This window comes from Dasypus novemcinctus, chromosome 9, assembly GCF_030445035.2.
Source record: "Dasypus novemcinctus isolate mDasNov1 chromosome 9, mDasNov1.1.hap2, whole genome shotgun sequence".
In the NCBI taxonomy this organism is placed as follows: domain Eukaryota; kingdom Metazoa; phylum Chordata; class Mammalia; order Cingulata; family Dasypodidae; genus Dasypus; species Dasypus novemcinctus.
This window is the reverse complement of record NC_080681.1, coordinates 129,305,422-129,321,976: the sequence shown is the minus strand read 5'-3', so window position 1 is coordinate 129,321,976 and position 16,555 is coordinate 129,305,422. Positions and strand designations below refer to the sequence as shown.

At 54.7% G+C, this 16,555-nt stretch overlaps 1 pseudogene; it reads right to left on the bottom strand.

The window, feature by feature from the left end:
* Nucleotides 1-13,191: 13,191 nt before the first annotated feature.
* Nucleotides 13,192-14,249, bottom strand: LOC101447454 (dnaJ homolog subfamily B member 6-like; annotated as a pseudogene).
* Nucleotides 14,250-16,555: the final 2,306 nt, after the last annotated feature.

The following is a 16,555-nucleotide window of genomic DNA, read 5'->3' as shown; positions in this document are numbered from 1 at the left end:
GGCTGGGCAGGCGGGGCTGGAGCGGGCGGGGCTGGGTAGGTGGGGCTGGGTGGGTGGGGCTGGGCGGGCAGGGTTGGAGCAGGCAGGGCTGGGTGGGGTGGCCCAGGGCCTGGCAGGGCAGCCAGGGGACCGTGGGAGGGGGAGGCGGCGCAGCACACTCTGGAGGGTCCAGGGGGCATCACACCTCTAAGGCCCCAGGCCAGAGGCCCGCCCGGAACGACCCCAAATGCCGACTTTGGACCAAGGCCGAGGACAGCAGGGGCCCAGCAGGGTGGTCGCCTTCCAGCGCCCGGGGCCCGAGGCTGCCAGCTTGTTGGCCTTTGTGGGTGTCCCTCACTGTCTTTGTGTCCCTGCCCCTGGACCTCGAATGTGCACCTCTTATGGCCGAAGGGACCCTGCAGATGGGAGGGAGTCGAGGACCTCGGGGTTTCCCGGCCTCGCAGGTGGCTGAGGCCACCGGGGCTCCTTTAAGGGGGCAGGGGGCCAGCGTCAGAGGGGAGAGGGCGAAGCAGAGATGGGGGGTCACGCTGCAAGCCAGGAGCGCAGGGGTCCCTGGAGCTGGAGGAGGGCAGGCTGGACGCCCCGGTACCTCTGGAAGGAAGCAGTGCCTCCGACACCGTGGTCTGAGCCTGAGACCCGTGAGGACTCCAGCGCACTAGCCTGGGTGGTGGGTCACTTGCGTGGTTTGGAGCCACCGAGTCTGCAGTGATTTGTTCCAGCGGCACCTGGAAATGGGTCCACCTGCTGTTCTTCCATTCACTCATTCACTCATCCACTCATTCTTTCATTCATTCCTGCCTTCCCTCCCTCCGTGTCCCCCTGCCCTGCTTGTGGAGGCCCGTGCCACGTGCCGCAGGCCCTGGGCTGTCAGGGCCAAGGTGGCCCTGGCGAGGGGAGGGGCAGCAGGCGCCCACCTGGCACCTCGGCGGACCCACCCTGGAGGCCCGTGCCCGGGACACGACCTTCGACCTTCGTGAGGCAGACCCTGCCCTTCCCGCAGCTGGGGGGACCCAAGAGGGGCTCGGCCTCGCGCCTGGCTGCAGTCATGCCCCCCACCGCGTCTCGGCGACAAGGTCAGTCGTGCTGCCGGCAGGCAGTGGCTGTCCAGGCCCCGGGAAGCTGGTGGGCGCGTCACCACCCTCCGTTAGTGGTGACAGCCACTAAAGCGAGGCAGCTGTGGGAGCCTGAGTCGTGACGCACCCCCCCCATGGCCCCCGAGTTCCAGCGTGCGTTGGCCGAGGAGCAGGGCTGCGCCTTAGCGCCGGGAGTTCGCACCGAGGGCTCGGCGCCGCAGGCCCCCTCTCGCCTTTTCATCAAAGCCGGACCCAATCCAGAGAGCAGGAGGGGAGGGGGCAGGCGTGGGCGGGGCCTGCGTGGATGGCCATTGGGAGATGCGCCAGGACAGAGGGACGGCAGGGGCTTCGTCCTCACTGGTGCACAGAATGAGCCCAGCACGGCCCTCTGCACCATCCATGGGGGGGCAGCACCTGCAGCAGGAGGGCCTGGGGCTAGATCAGAGGGGCACTTCCTCCTGAGGCAGTCCTGGAACGCTGAGCGGAGCTCTGGGGTGTCCTGGAGGGGTGCCGACAAGACAGGCGGCCGCCCCCATCTCTGACGGTCCCTCTGTCTCCCTCCAGGTCTCCCTTTTATGTCTGTCTGTCACCTCTCTCAGCCTCCCCAGCCCATCCCCAAAGCATGAGGAAGTCAGAGCTCAGGGGCTCCACAGGCAAAGGCCGCGTGGGGGTCCTTTCCCCTCTGACCTCCCCCCGGCCCCCCTCCTGCCCCTCCCTCCACCCCTCCCCCTGCCCCTCCCCCTTGCCCCCTCCCACCCCGCCCCTCCTGCCCCTCCCTCCCACCCCTCCCTCCTACCCCTGCCCCTCCTACTCCTTCCCCTCCCTCCTGCCCCATCTCCTGCCCCGCCCTGCCACCTGCTGTCCCTCCTGCTCCCCCTCCTGCCCTCCTGCCCCCCTCCTGCCCTCCCTCCTGCCCCCCCTCCTGCCCCCCCCCTGCCCTCTGTGGGCTTCCCACCCTTCCCCTGGCCCAGATCAGTGGGTCTTCACTCCGGCTCTGGTAGAGACTGGTTTCCCTCTGGAAGCCTCGGTGCCTCCTTTGGAAAGCAGGAAGAGTGGCGCCTCCCCCCTCCCCCGGGGGTGCTGGGAAGCCTGAAGAGGACAAAGTGCAAGCAAAGGGCTCAGCAGAAGCCCGGCCCCCAGCACACACTCCTGAAGCAGCTGCGACTCTGTCTGCTGTTCCAGCTGCGGTTGCTCCGGCCTTTGCTCAGCATCCCTCCAGTCCCGACAGCAGAGCTGGGCTCAGGCCTGCCTTCCCTGGACAGCCTCGGTCCCCTGGGCCTCCGGTGGCCCATCATGCTCAGATGGGTCCCCCCATGGAGGGGGAGAGGCCTCCGCACTGTGGGGCTCCCCTGCGGCCTGATGCCACCCCCAACCTCCCCCATCCCCGGGAGGGAGCTGGCCGGCTCTGCGCACAGCCCTGACCTGCCCTCGGCTGGGGCTGCTCCATCTGCACCAGGCAAGTGAGCTCAGGCTGAGCAGCAAGCACTGCCCCCGATCCCTCCCCTCACACCCCTCACACCCATCAGGGGTGACGCCCTGCTCGCCGTGCTCTCCTCAACAGCAGCAGTCCGCTTTGGCAGCATTTCCCTTCTCAGAGCACCACTGAGCACTCCTCTGAGACTCTGAGCTGGTATCTTTATCATGCCTATTTGCCAGAGGATGAGCCAGAAGTCCGCAGTGGCCCAGAGTCACACAGAGTGTTAGTGACCGGATGACGGGGCAAATCTGCCTTCTTATTCCCCTACCAGGGCAGCCCCACAGGCGGAAGAAGGAACGAGAGGGGAGCGGAGGCTGTGCGGGCCCCTGGCCTGAGAAGGTGCCTCTGGCCACTCTGGCTCATCCTCCTGGCCACAGTCCCAGAAAGTAGCACTGAGGGCCCGCCAAGTCCACCTTGGGGACAGACGGGGCCACTGAGGCTCTTTGGCTGCAGCAAGTAACCAACTCGGGCTGAGAAAAGCAAGAGGAGGGGTGTGCTTTCAGGACAGAGGAGAAGCTGAAGGAAGGTCCCTGGGGGGGTGGGATCCCGGCAGCAGCCTCCCGGGGGCACCAGCTCCGGGTTCCAGGGGTCCTTGCCTCCAGGCTGGAGGTCTGGGCAGGGCCGGGTGGGCCGGGCTGGGGCTGGGTCTACTCCTCGGGCAGCCTGGCTGGCAGCTGCACACGCTGGCACATAAGGGGGGGTGCAGTTCTCCAAAGGAAAATTGAGGCGCCCTAGCTGAGGGGGTGGGCAGGGGGTGCCGGAGCGGAGGGGCAGGGAGGGCGGGGGCTGGGCAAGCTCGGTCGCTCCCCCGGGGGTGAGAACCCAGGGGACGTGGGCAGAGGCTGCTGGGGGCTGGGTGGTGTGGGGTGCTGACCAGCGAGGGGTGGTCCTTCTGGGGAGCCAGGGGGGGAAGCACCGGCCCCAGGGACGGAGGCCAGCAGAGCCCGGTGTGCAGGGCGGCGGGGGCAGGCGGCAGCTGCCTCGGCCGTGAGCCAGGACACAGCGTGCCGGGAGCATGACGCCGTCACCTGGGGTCCCAGCCTGGGGCTGAGGGCTCGGGGGGCTGCTTACGGCAGGCTGGACCCCAAGGGCCCCGCACAGGATGCTCCCTGGGGAGCCGGGAGGCGGCGTCTCCTGCCGTGCACCCTTCATTATGTCGTCCAAACAGCGTGTGGCCCTCCGCAGTGCCACCCCCCAGAGAACGCCACAGACGCGTTAAGGGGAGAGAGCGGAACGACGGGTTCCATTTATCTTCCTGAAAGTGTCCCTGCTCTTGACACGGTGTAAGGACACATTTTAAAAACAAAAATAAGGCTTCGAGCAAAAAACCAATTTGTTTAAAACAACCTGCGGAGTTATGAAAGATGTGATTTTGACTAATGAGGGCCAGCTCTATGCGCACAGAGTCTTCAATTATGGATGAGCTAATTACGCCAGCGGGCGTCTGGAGTGGACAGGGGCGCTCGCCCACCTCGCCACGCTCCAGCCACCTGCTGGCGGTTATCGAGGCCTCGTGCCCGCACTGATCCGATCTCCATCGGTCATCAGCACGGAACCTGGGGTTTTCCACCCGCGGCAGGGGCGAGCGGCCAGGAGGTGGGTCTGGCTCTCGGGGAGCTGGGCTGAGCTGAGGCTGCCCGAGCCGTCCCTGGGCACAGCGGAAGCAGCCCTGACCTCCGCGCACGGAGCCGCAGGCACGTCCGGGGCCCAGGGTCTGTGCCTCTGTCTGCAGCTGGACGGAGCAAGTCAGACAAATGCGGTTCCGGAGAGCTGGACAAGGCCGGGCTCCTTTGGGGCGCCTTGTCCAAGCAAGGGCTCCCCTCCCCCTCTGAACGGTGACCAAAGTTTGGATGGATTTTTTTTTTTTGTTGCTGTTGTTGTTTTTCAACCTGTGGCCTGGGTTGAGGAATTACATGTCCAGGACTCTCCATTGTTTCCTTTAGCTTCCAGAAAACAGTGGAACTTGTCTTCATTTCTTTATTTAAAAGGTAGCCAGGAGTGCTGCCCAGCGTGAAAAGAGAGAGCAGCCTGCCCAGGAATGGCGCTGCCCACACTTCCCGAGCCGCTGACGACAACAGAAGCGGACAAAGAAACAAGACACAGCAAATAAACACCAAGAACAGACAACCAGGGGAGGGGGGGAAATTAAATAAATAAATCTTTAAAAAAAAAAAAAAAGGTAGCCATGAGAGCTTATCTATATTGATTTTCGCTATGTCTGGGGTATTGTGCTAACCCTTTTATATATGTTTTCTAATTGTAATCATTCATGTTAGGTGATATACAGATGACAAACTCAGGTAGCAAGGAGCAAAACAATTTGTTCACTATCCCAAAAGCTAGTGAATGGCAGAGCCAGGCGTTGGATGGAGAAAAGACTTCAAAGCTCACATGCTCAACCACCCAATTATGCCATCTGCCGAGCAGCTAAGCAACTGTTACATAGCAGGCACACGCAATAACCATGAGGCGCTCTTTTTCCCCTCAGGTAACATACAACCTAGTGAGAGCTTCCTAATAGTTTTTGGACTGAAACCATAATTAAGTCTTCAAGGCGTTATCTGTAGATTGGTTCTAAATGCTAAAAAAATGATCAATTTTTTTTTTTTTTTTAAAGATTTATTTATTTATTTAATTCCCCCCCCTCCCCTGGTTGTCTGTTCTTGGTGTCTATTTGCTGCGTCTTGTTTCTTTGTCCGCTCCTGTTGTCGTCAGCGGCACGGGAAGTGTGGGCGGCGCCATTCCTGGGCAGGCTGGACTTTCTTTTCATGCTGGGCGGCTCTCCTCACGGGCGCACTCCTTGCGTGTGGGGCTCCCCTACGTGGGGGACACCCTTGCGTGGCACGGCACTCCTTGCGCGCATCAGCACTGCGCATGGGCCAGCTCCACACGGGTCAAGGAGGCCCGGAGTTTGAACCGCGGACCTCCCATGTGGTAGACGGACGCCCTAACCACTGGGCCAAAGTCCGTTTCCCAAAAATGATCAATTGATTGGGCTTACAGCTATATAAATCTTGTTCACTGCACAGCCAGGTAGTGTACTATAACAACTTCATTTTTTTCCTTCTGTATAGATTTTTCCTCCTTGGAGGTTCTAATTTTCTACTTTATCCTTATATGATCTGTCATTACCACACCCTTAAGTTCTTCCAGCTTCTCTAGAAGTTACAAATCTCTGAAAAATTTCATTAAAAAAGCCAACTGTCTTCTAGAAGCCTTTGTGCTCCTGCTTTGGTCAAGGTTGATTGCTTTGTGGGATGCCTGCTCAGTCATCTTGGGACATCTCTGAGTTTAGCCACTGATTTCTCATTTCCCTCTCTTGTTTTTTCCTGGACCATATCCTCAAATAACTTTCTGTTTTACTCATCAACTTTCAATTTTAAGATAGTTTTAGATTTATAAAAAATTTGCAAAGATAGTATATAGAGTTCCCAAATAGCTGTAGCTGTTTCCGCCATTAGTAACAGGTTAGTAATTGGTGTGTTTGTCACAATCAGTGAATTAATATTGATGTTTCTGTTCCTTTAATAAAACGTTAATTCTTGTTTTATGGAGCCAATATCTTTTTGACTATCTCTGAGAACAGTAATTAGAGTTTCTATTAAAAAGTTATCTCTTGTTTCCTCTAAGGCCATTTTCTTGTCTTCGTGTATCCTGCTCTTCTTTCTTGTTGCACGTTTTCATCATACTTCTGATGCCCCTTGGTTATGTGCTCTGATTTAATGCAGAACAGAAGGTCTGACGGCAGCTCTGTGCTCACAGGTGGGCCTGGTGGATTTAGGACCTTCTGGAAGGGAAGGCCGCAAGGATCAGGATTGGGGCCTTCGTTTTGGGTGCCAGCCCCCACACTCGCTGCCACTGGCCCTCCCAGGCGCTGGATAACTTACCTTGCCTGTCTGGCCCTCACTTTAAAATGGGGAGATACTAGCATACACTAGTACCTCCTGTGCTGGGGTTTTGTAAAGGTCAAACAAGTGAATCCACGTGAACTGATGCCAGAGAGGCTGGCGCATAGTCAGCCCTCAGGGGGTTTTCATTACAATTATTCCCCTCTTAGGGAAGAACCCCGTTTTTCCTTTACCGGGGAGCAGGCTCACCAGGCGTCCTGCAGTGGGGTGGGGGGAGTTCCGGGTGCAGATTCGGCCACCCGCGTCTCGGGCTGGGCCTGCGCCTGACCCTGCGCTCGGCCTTGTCGATACGGGGCGGTCACCTCCCACGGGGCACGTGCCGATCCTGCCCCTGTGGGACGGAGACCCTCCTCCAGGGAGGCCTGGCTGAATCGGGGGACACGGCTGGAGTCCCTGTACGCAGAGGAGGCTTGGGCGCAGCGGTGGGAGCCAGGAGGGGTCGGCCGTGAGGCCGCGTCACGGATCGCCGGAGCTGCTGTCTCCTCGAGGCGGGCGGCTGCCCTCGAACTGGGAGACAAGTACCCTCGATGTGAGCCGGCCGGGCTGTGGTATTGTCACAGCAGGCTTGGCAAACCCGGGCCCCGCGGCACAAAGGGGGTCCCCCCGGCGGCAGCCCCCGTGCTCGCCGCCTCTCCCCTGCTCCCAGGGGCGTCCTTCTCCCTGCTGCCCAAGCTGCGTGGCTGTGGGGCCCCTCCTGGGCCTCTTGGAGGGAGAGCTCTTAGATCCCTGCATGATAATGATGATAACCGTCTGGAGAGGGGCAGAGAGGGAGCGAGGCCCGTGGGGGAGGCAGAGGATGGGCGCCCACAAACCACGACCCGCCGCGGCCCGCGGGCCAGCTGCCAAGGGAAGCTGCCGACGGCCTCCACAACTGCCAGACGAGAAGTCGTTGTTGTTTTAAGCCAAAAATAAAATTAAAGTCATGGTCCAGAGGAACACCGGACGGACACCCTGCCACCCTGCCTCGGCCCAGGCGCCTTGGACACACTCGATTAGGAGACGGGCGTTAGCGGCGTGGCCTTGAGCTGGCCGTCTTCCATTTCTTACTTATTTGTTTGTCTTTGTTCTGCTTCCGGGGGCCTCTTCCGGAACTCGCTTCACTTGGCAGGGCCCGTCGGGACCAGGGACAGCTGCATCCCCTTGGCCCTTGCGTGGCCTTTTGCGCCGTCAGCCTGCTGCCCGTCTTGTCTTCTCTGGTTGGTGTTTTAGTCCTTCCTCACCGTTTCTTCGCGTCTTTTCTCCCCCTCGTGTCCTAGCATTACCGACATCAGGCTGGGTTTGGAGAAGCCGGGCAGCGGCTTCAGGAGGGCGGGCTTTGGCGGCGCGGGGACGACGCGGTTTTATTCACCGCCGCGCGGGGAGAAGCTGCAGGCCCGGCTGAGCCCCCTGGCGGCGGGGCAGGGCCCCCTCAGCAGCCGCTCCCGGCCCCCTCCGCGCGGCCCTGCAGCCGGCCTCCTGACTGTAGGGCTTCCGGGGACATGGGCCACCTGGGGACGTCGGCGTCTTTCCAGAGAGAGGGCCTCGTGGGACCCTCCCCGCCTCTGGACGCCCGCGGCGCTTCTTCTCGGCGCTGACCCTCTTGGGGGACCTGGCAGCGCCCATCGAGCCCTGGCTCTGCCCGCTGCTTCCTCCCGGCCTCCTGGCGGTCGGAGAGGAGAGACGCGCCCAGGGTCACAGGTCACAGGGCTGGCCAGGGGTGGGGCGGGCCTCTGCGGGGAAAGCGGCCCGCTGTGGTTTGGGGGTGCAGGGGGAGAGGATGTGTGACGTGCGGATCGGGAAATGGGGCCCAGGGGCCCACGAGGCTCCCGGTGTCCCTCGCTCCTGGACGCGGCAGGGGCCACTGTGGACTTGGGGACAGCGCCCCGGTGGAGCCCATCTCTGCCCCCCTTGCCTCGGGGTGCTCCTCCGTAAAATGGGGTGAGGCAGGGCCCTCGGAGGTGTGCTGGGTGAGAGGAGGGGGCCCCGGCGTCAGTGTGACCTCAGCACCCGATGCCACTCTTGGCGCCGGTCAGCTCTGGGGCCGGACCAGGAGGTGGAGGAGGGGCTCCGTGGAAAGGCCTGGAAGGGCGGGGGGAGCCGGGCAGGGCCCCGTCCCAGCAGTGCCGCGGGAGCCCTGGTCCTCCCTGGGACGCGCCAGGCCCCCTGCCCCGCCGAGCCGTGGGTCAGGGGCGCGGGGGCACCGCTTTGACTTCAGTTCCCAGCCGCTCTCCTTGGCTTTCCCAAGGGGCAGACTCAGGAGGGCGCCCTGCCTGCTGCCCCTCACGACACAGGGCATGGAGGCTGGGGCCCGAGCCTCCGGCGCCTGCTCCGCGCCTGCAGGCTTGAGCTCTGGGTGGGGGCGGGGACCCTGCCTCTCTCGGGCAGTCAAGGTGTGCTTCCTGCAGGAAGAGGGCGGCTGCTGTCCCGGGAGCCGGGGGTGGGAGGCAGCTCGGCTGCCTTCCAGGGGCCTCGCCCCATCCCCATGTGGCCGGTGGTCCCCGTGTGGCCAGGTGGTCCCCGTGAGGCAGGCCGGTGGTCCCCGTGTGGCCGGTGGTCCCTGGCTTTGAGACGTTGCAGCCGGGGCTCTAGATGAGGCCCCGTCCATGTTGCCAGGTGAGTCTCTGGTTGGCTGCCATGGTTTTTTTGTGTGTTTTTTTTTAAAGATAGTTTTTTTTGTTTTTTTTTTAAAGATAGTTTTTTTTTCTTTTTACTCTATTTTTTTAAGTCTTTTTTAAAGAAGATCTATAGATCACACAAAATGCTACATTAAAATATGTAAGAAGTTCCCCTATACCCCCCCTCCCACTCCTCCCACATCAACAACCTCTCTCGCCAGTGTGGCCCATTCATTGCATTTGGGGATTTTCGCCATAAAGTGCAAGCCTTGAGCCTCGGGAGCAGCCTGCGTGAGTCCCAAAGCCCTGTCCAGAGCAGGGCGCTTCCAGGGACCCCTCTCCCTGTCCTCAGTAGCAGCTGCCCAGGAGCAGTGCCGTGACGTCGGGTGGCCGCTGCACCCCAGGGGACCCCCTTGCACTGCCGACTCCTCAGGTAAGTGACACGGCGCCTCTCCCAGAGGGCAGCGGGGCCTCTGGGGTTTGCTCTCCCCGAGAATCGCGCTGACTGCAGAGCACCCACCCCGAATGACCGCCAGGCTCTAGCCCGTGGCACCCGTGGTGGGTTTTCAGCCACTCTGAGCACTTAGGGCCATCGGGGCAGCAGAGGTGAGCGACGTGGATGCGTCCGGCAGCCTCGGTGCTTGGTACACCTAGGGCAGGTGCTGACAGGTGCCAGGGCTGCGGGCCGGGGAGGTGGGCTTGCGGGCAGGGGTTGCTCTGCACCATCTCCCCAAGATTCTCCTTAAAAATCCCACAGGGCAGCAGGGGGGCTGATCCCCTCCACCCTTCCTGGCAAGGGAGGGGTCTTTTCTTCCCCCTCCTCTGGAGGAACAACTTCTGAGGCTCAACATTTGGGGTCGCTTTCCAGGGGCTTTCACGCCAGATTCTTCTTTCAGATGCTTAATATACCACTGGGAGGATAAGCTGAGAGGGAGAAGGAGGCGAGCAGGTGGGGGGGGGCAGAAGAAGAAAGAAGCAGGAGGAGGGGAGGGGGAGTGGGAGGAGAAAGGGGGTAGGAAAGGGGAAGGGGGAGAGAGAGAAGACGGAAGAGAGGAGAAGAAGAAGGAGAAGAAGGAGGAGGGGGGAAGGGGGGAAGAGGGGGGGGGAGACCAGTCGCCCTCCCAGAAACCGCCCCCCCGGCTGGCGGCCTTGGGGAAGGTGGCGCTCTCAGAGGCTGAGTCTCAAGGTGTGGAACAGTCTGGCCGGCGCTCCTGTCCTGAACGGGCGAAGGCAGGGACGCCTGGCCTTGGACAGCCGCTTCCTGGGCTGGCCTGCACTCTGCTTTCTCCCTCCCTCTCCCGGTCACCCCCCCCCAGTCTGGGTGGCTCTGGCCCCCAGCCCAGCCCCTCCCCCCACACCCACCTGCCAGGTCGCAGCTAGCTGGGGTCTGAAGCCCACACGATTGAATTTCCTTCCTAGCAGTGTTTCCATGACCACTGCTCCCGGCAATATGAGGCTGGCAATAAAAATAATTTATTTGGGGGGATGTTGATAAAGCCCTGCTTATTGCAAACAGTAAATTAAAAGTGAGCACTTCCACCTTTCCTTCCTGCCCAGGGACCCATAACCACGAGGAGTGAACTCCAAGGAGAAGGAGAGCGAGATATAGAACAATCGCTCAGCTTCTCCCGTCTCACCAGCCACCTCATAAAAATTAAGGAATAATTTTTCAAAGAGATAAGGGCTTTAGGGACATGAAAATCAAAACAGCCAAATTGTCCCTGCCCTGCGGAGGTGCGTGTAGGATGGGAAGGGATTTCTTTTCCCATTTTTAATTTACAAGAACCTTGTAAACTACAAATTAAAGGAGCAATAGCCATTCAAAAGGCTTGATTCATTAAGCCTTTATTTATCCTTAATGCCTCCAAAGAAGAATGATTTGCTCACTGAACATGAGTTGTGGGCTCAGAGCTGACATCTTCCCACACAGATCTCCAGCCCTGTTCTGGGGAGGGGCTGCTGCGTGCTGCGCCAACGCCCGCTCCCTCTGGGATCGCTGTTGTGAGATGAGCTTGAGTTCCCGGGAGCTGGCAGGGTGGGCTGCGTGTGAGCTGCTTTGAGCCGGGGCATCCGAGCGGCCACCACCCCTGGGCTCCGGGGAAGGACGCGGCGTTTCCGTCCACCTATGGCATGTGTGGGTCGCTGAGGGCAAGATCCGACAGGGGTGGGTTGCATGGGTGCAGCATTTACTAAGCATCTGCGGCGCTCTCCCCACGGCCAGGCGCTGCATTTGGGATGAAAACCAGGCATCCTGGAGCTTACGGCCTGGTATTTGCCCCACCCCGGTAACTCACCTCCTTGGGTTGACTAGTCGTTTCCAAGGGAGAAGAAGGAGGAGGAGCAGAGTGGGGGGTGGGCTGGTCATGAATGAGAGCTTTAGAGTCAGGCCAAGCACAGTGCAAACGTGGGGAAGGTATCAGCTACCCATTGCTGCGTAACAAACCAATCCCAAATTTAGTGACTTCAATAATACGTGTCTTTTATTGCTGTGGTTAAGAAGTTTGGGGTTGGTGCAACAAGGGCACCGGCGTCAGGGCCTCTTACAGGCTGAAGGGGTCTCGCTGGGCTGTGGTCTTGTTCGAAGCCTTGACTGGGGAAGGACGGGCTTCCAAGCTCACTCAGTGCATGTGGGCTCACTCGGCAGCTCGAGGCCAGAGGCCCCCCCCACCGGTCCCTCGACACCTGGCCTTCTCCACAGCTCACACCCATCAGCCTGCTTCATCAGCACAGCAGGTGAGAGGGGGAAAGAGAGAAAGAGGGAGGGAGGGAGAGAAAGAGCGACAAGAGTCTTTTTATACCCTGGTCACGGAAGTGACATCCACCCCGCACCCCCTGCCCCCATGTTCTGCTCACTGGGAGCAGGTCACTAGACGTCACCACGCTCAAGGGGGCACACCTGTGCCGGGAATAGCACCCAGGGGGCCCTTCACAGGTGAGCGCCGCACCTCCCCGACCCGCGTCTCCTCACCTGGAAAGCGAGGAGGGGATAACCCCGGCTGGACAGGGCTGTTTGGAGAGCATATGTGTTTTTAAGGCATTTGCCCTGTTTCTTCTCCATAGTAACCCTTCAGATGTGGTGTCTTCCTTTGTACAGACACGGCATTCTGAGACCCCTTTTGCAAAGTTGTGAGGTTGGTGGAATTTGTCTCAGGAGCCCTGAGACTTCCCTCTAGGGCCTCATTTTTCTCCTTCACTGAAGCCTCCTTGTCAGCACCTCAACTGGAACCCTGCTTTCCGGAAGGTTCTGCCCCAATCACTCACTGCTTGCACCGAGGCTTGGGCTCTTTGGGGTCCCAAAGGGCCTTGGACTCTGCCTGAGCAGCATCAAGCAGGAGCAGGTGGGGGTCTTGGGGCCCCAGCCCCAAGGAGGCCCCGTGTCCCCTGCTCACACTGGGGGCTGACCCCGGGCTCGGGAGCAAGAAGGGGTATTGCAGAATTTCTTTTTTTCTGATGTAGTTTTTTGTTTGTTTATGATTAGAAAAGTTGCGGGTTTACAAAAAGATCATGCAGAAAATACAGAGTTCCCATGCACCTGCCTGGGTTTTTAGCAACTTGCAGTAGTGTTGAAAACGTGGTTCCAACTGGTGAAAGAACATTATTGTAGTTTGACTATTAACTATCATTCTTAGTTGGCATGAAGCTTCACTGTTTTTTGTTTTTTTTTTTTCATGAAAGAATTCACCAAACTCATTGGCATTTCTTTTCTTTTTTTTTTTTTTTAAGTAAATAACAAAGCCCCAGTTTACCAGCTTTACTTTTTATAAACCTAAGCTTAGCATTACATATTTAAACAATGGTCAAAACTTACTGAGTTGCCAGCATTCATGCACAACGAGAAAACATCTTAATTTATATTAAACCAGAAATGTATCACCACATTAATGTATCAATATCTTTTGCTACTAAATACTGAAAAAAAAATTGAAATTATTTTTGTAGAAGATTCATCCTGGCAATGTTAACTTCACAGCAGACTGAAACTACTTGGCTCACATTTCAAACAAAATGGAAAGAGCAACATCCACGCTGGTGGTAGTGTACAATTTTGTCCTAGCACTACTAAAGAATCACAGTTCACCTTGGATTAAAGTTTAATAAAAAAAGCAAAGTACATACAGAAATTTACAACAATTTAAAAGACAAAAAGAAAAAATGTCCTATTAATGTGGTCCCAACAATAAACTCAAAAGTCTATGACAAATAGGTGCTCCGATGGGCTGTTTATAAATACTTTATTTAGATTAGGTACAGTTATACTGAAAGTAGAGTTCGTTTGAAATCTTCAAAAAAATGTTCCTGTTAATCCTCAAATGGTCTTGTTATAGTTTAACATTTCTGTTAAATGCGTGCGTTGAATTCCGTGTTATCCAAGCGTAGCGGCTGCTCCTTACGATTTATTGTTAAGGACTTTAACTGGCCATCTTCTTCAACTTCTATTCTTTCTTGATCATTCTCAATAATTCTCTTTGTTGTGATTTTTCTGCCATTAACTATTTCAGTAGAAGTTGATACAGATTTGAAATTGCCCATCCTATTACCACCAAAGGACGTTGAAGAAAATGAAGTGAGGCCCCCGTGCCCCAGTGAACCAAATGAAGAAAATCCTGTATCAAAAGAAGGAAATGCACCTCCAAAAGATGGAAACCCAGTGAAGGTAGAGAAAAGTGATCCCGTGCCCCTGCTTCTGGTTCCACGGAGGCCTCTTCGATTTCCAAAAAGTCCTCAAATGGGTCTTCAAAAATGAAATGAAAATGGGTCCCTTCCACCAAAAAACTCCCTGAGGACATCCTGGATTACGGAACATAAAGCCAAATTCAAATGGACCGTGGAAATGACTTCCACCTCCACCACCACCATTTAATCCTTCTTTGCCATATTTGTCATAGATGTCCCGTTTTTCAGCATCTGATAATACTTCATATGCCTCAGCTACCTGTTTGAATTTTCTCTCTGCTTCTTCTTTATTCTCAGGATTTTTATCAGGGTGCCACTTCAGTGCCAATTTACGGTGTGCCTCTTTAATATCCTCGGGTGAGGCATGTCTCTGCACGCCTAGAACTTCATAGGAATCCACCATGTTTTAACAGATTATTGGAACAAGTCCCGAGGTGGTTGGCAGCCAGCGGCAGGAGGGAGGAGAGGCTGGGCGGCGGAGCCCGCGGTCTCCTCTCAGCTCCGTCGTGGCCGGTGCTGGTGGACGCGGGTGGCGACGATCTCACTGTTTTTGTTGTACAGATTTATGGTTGTTTTTTAAAAATTGTTATTGTAGCAACATATATACCACCTAATTTTCTCCTTTTAGCCACAACTATAAAATTCTTAAAATTCAGTGTAATTACCTTCGCAAGATGGTGTTGCCGTCACCTCAAACAGAAACCGCACCATTAAGCATTAGCTCCGCATTCCCTAACCCAACTCTGCCCTTGGTATCCTATATTCTAGCTTCTGAATCTATGAGGTTTCGTATCATAATTATTTTATGAAACATTTGTTCTTCTGTGTCTAGCTTATTTCACTCAGTATAATGTCTTCACGGTTCATCCCTGTCGTTGCATGAATCAGAATTTCATTCCTTTTTATGGCTGAATAATATTCTGTTGTATGGATTTGTCGCATTTTGTTTATTGCTCATCCGCTGATGAACAGTGAGTGGCTTCTGCCTTTTGGCCATTGTGAAAAGCGTGACTGTGGATGTCAGTGTGCAAGTATTTGCTTGAATCCTTGCTTTCAGTTATTTTGGGCATATACCTACAAGTGGCCATTGTATATTTTCTTTGGAGAAATTGTTCAAATCTTTGACTCATTTTTTAAGTTGAGTTGTTTTTCTTTTTGTTGTTGGGCTGTCGGATTTGTTTGTAAATTCTGGATATTAAACCCTGATCAGATATGTGGATTCCAAATATTTTCTCCCATTTTGTAGGTTGCCTTTTTATTTTCATAATGAAGTCCTCTGATGCACAAAAGTTTTTCATTTTGACGAAGCTCCACTGATCTATTTTTTCCTTTCGTTGCTCATGCTGTTGGTGTAATGTCTAAGAAATCATCACATAACACAGGGTCCTAAGATGCTTCCATACATTTTCTTCTAGGGGTTTTATAGTATTGGTTCTTATATTTAGATATTTGTTCCATTTTGTGTTAATTTTTGTATATGGTATGAGGTAGGGGTCCATTTTCATTCTTTTGCATATAGATACACAGTTTTCAACGATTTGTTGAAGAGATTATTCTTTCCCAATTTAGTAGACTTGGCACCTGTCAAAAATTAGTTGGCCATAGATGTAAGGGTCTTTTTCTGAACTCTCATTTCAATGCTGCTGTTCTATAAGTCTGTCTTTGTGTCAGTACCATGCTGTTTTGACCACTATGGTTTTATAGTAAGTTTTTAAATATTCAGGAACTGTGAGTCTTCCAACTTTGTTCTTTTTTTAAGGATGATTTTGGCTATTTGAGGCCCCTCACTCTTCCATATATATTTGATGATTGGACTTCCCATTTCTGCAAAGAAGGCTGTTGGAAGTTTAACTGGCATTGTATTGGATCTGTGTGAATCACTTAGGGTAGAATTGACAACTTGACTATATTTACTCTTCTAATCCATAAGCATGTGTTGTCCTTTCATTTATTTAGATCATCTTCAATTTCTTTTGGTAATGTTTTGTAGTTTTCTATGAATGTTATTTACATCCTTGGTTAAATTTATCCCTAAATATTTGATTTTTTAGTTGCTATTTTAAATAGAATTTTCTTTCTTAGTTTCCTCTTTAGATTGTTTATTTCGTGTATATAGAAACTCTACTGCTTGTTGTTTGCTCATCTTGTACCCTGCCATTTTACTGTATTCACTTACTAGCTCTAGTTGCTCTGTTGTAGGTTTTTGGGATTTTCTGTATATAGGATGATGTCATCCTCATATAGGGAAGGTTTTACTCTTCCTTTCCAATTTGGATGCCTTTCTTTTTCTTTTTCCTTCTCCTTTTATTGCCTAATTGGTCTGGGTAGAGCTTCTAGTGCGATGCTGCGTAACGGTGAGCATCCTCATCTTGTTCCTATACCCCTCTGCCCCCCACTTCTGTTGTACTTACTACAAATTATATCTTTATAAATTGTATTTCCAAAACCATAGATTTGTCATTACTATTATGCATTTGCGTTTTGAACCTGTAAGAAGTCAAAAGTAGAGTTACATATAAAAACACAGTACACTATTCCGGCACTTACAATGGGCCATGTGGTTACTTTTACTGGAGGGCTTTATTTCTTCCTGCCACATCCGTGCCCTGCTTGGAGCTCTTTCCTTTCAGTTGAAGAAATCCCTTTATCCGTGCCTGCGGGGCAGGCAGGGAAGATGAACTCCAGCTTTTGTACACCTGGGAGTGTCTTACTCTCTCCCTGCTTTTTGGAAGGCAGCCTTGCCAGATGTAACCTTCCTGCTGGGAACTTGTTTTCTCTCAGCACTTCAAATATTTCATCCCACTATTGCCGGTTTTCTTGGGGAAATTT